The sequence below is a fragment of the Suncus etruscus genome, assembly GCF_024139225.1.
Source record: "Suncus etruscus isolate mSunEtr1 chromosome 15 unlocalized genomic scaffold, mSunEtr1.pri.cur SUPER_15_unloc_4, whole genome shotgun sequence".
In the NCBI taxonomy this organism is placed as follows: domain Eukaryota; kingdom Metazoa; phylum Chordata; class Mammalia; order Eulipotyphla; family Soricidae; genus Suncus; species Suncus etruscus.
Window position 1 is genome coordinate 149550 of NW_026060298.1, and position 1722 is coordinate 151271.

A 1722-nucleotide genomic window follows, 5' to 3' on the forward strand; every position below is an offset into this window, starting at 1 on the left:
TTGAAGACAAAGATGCAAAGAAAGGACAAGGTGAAGCTATAGTGGGAAGGCAATCACCCATAAACAGAATAATCAAAGAAATCCTCTTGCTGACACCGTAGTTTTGAATTTTCAGACAAAATAATTAAGAAAAATAAAACAAAATACATGCATATTTACTTTGTGCCTCAAGCCCCCAGATTGTAGTACATTATAACATTTCTTAGCAGTACACAAAGCAATCTAAATCCACAAAATTTATGCAACTCTTTTAGCATTAAAGGCTATTGTATTGTTGACAAATTGATCATAATACATAACTTCATTAAGGATGAGTCAAAGGAGCACAGCAAAGATGGTGTTAGTGTGGAAATTGTTTGTATAGGCCCAGCAAAATATAGGGGACATGGAAAGGAAAAGCCTTGGCCTAAATACAAGGAGACCTTACCCCTGAAGTTTTCTGGCATAAGACCAACTCTAGGCTCCAGGCATCTTAGGTTGTCCAACCCAAGTCATTGTCTGTAGTGCCAATACATTTTTATTTTCACATAGTCACTATTGTTGGTATCAGGTTTCTGTAGCCAAGGATCTTGGAATATGTCCAGATCCTATATAAAAGTCAGAATGATGAGGAGCATCCTTCAGTTTCACTCACAATTAGAGGGTGATGCAGAGAGCTCAGTCCTGAAAGCAGGTCATTGTTGTTGTTAAGTCCTCTGGGTGTTAAAGGGAAGTTTCTGTTGAATAGGAGGTATATGCCAGAGCAGTGGTAGGGTCTTCCCTGGTAGAGGATTACTTTCAGGTGATGTAGTACACAACTGTGGTTGTTTTGTAGATGGCATCCCTGGTTCAGGGGTAAATGGACAATGCCCATTCTTCTGAGGCCTGAGCTAGGTCTTTATGACAATATTCAGGGTATAAGGTCCTACTGCATTACAAGATTTGTGTGTTCCCATCTCTGTTAGATAAGAACGTGTTTGTATATAATTTCTCATTTTAATGTGCCTATGCAAAGGAAGAACAATACAACATGGTGAGATTGCTGCCTATGGGGACACTAGAACAAGTCCAACAACCCAATTGACTTGCTTCTAAGATAAACATTAAATGGAGGGACACTTCTACAAACTTCCTTATTTAACAAATAACAAAGAGAAGGAAAGAGAAAATAGAGGGGAAAATTTGAAATAGTTGGGTGGGGTATTAAATTCAGTGAAAGATTTTTTTTTATGATTGACCTGTACAGGATTGAAGGCAAAATGGGTGAATGGGGGGGAAATAATGGTTGGGACTGAGGCAGTAAAGGACTAGAAATGGGCTGTGTAGGGCGATGAATATTGTGCATATATTAATATATGCATACAATATTATCTATATATTGTACTAGCCCCCACACAGTTTTTAAAATGGAGACCAATGATAAAAAATTGTCAGTGATTGTCCTAACATAAACAAGTGCTTCATGGCCTGCCCTTCACCCCATGCGCCTCCCCCCTAGTGTAGGGAGAGGGAGGGAGAAAGCTAGAGGATCGCTATAGAGTCCATGTGGGCCGGTACCCAGGGAAGGCCTGAAGTCCAGGGTAGAAAGAGGGGGACAGCTGGGGGCCTGCCAAGCCTCCCAGCACCCCCCAAGCTAGGGAGAAGGCCTAAGGCCTGAGGCATCCCGAACCCCATACCTGGCAAGAGCTGGCATCTACAATGAAAGAGGGAGCCCGAAGCCAGATATCTGCCCACACTCCTCCC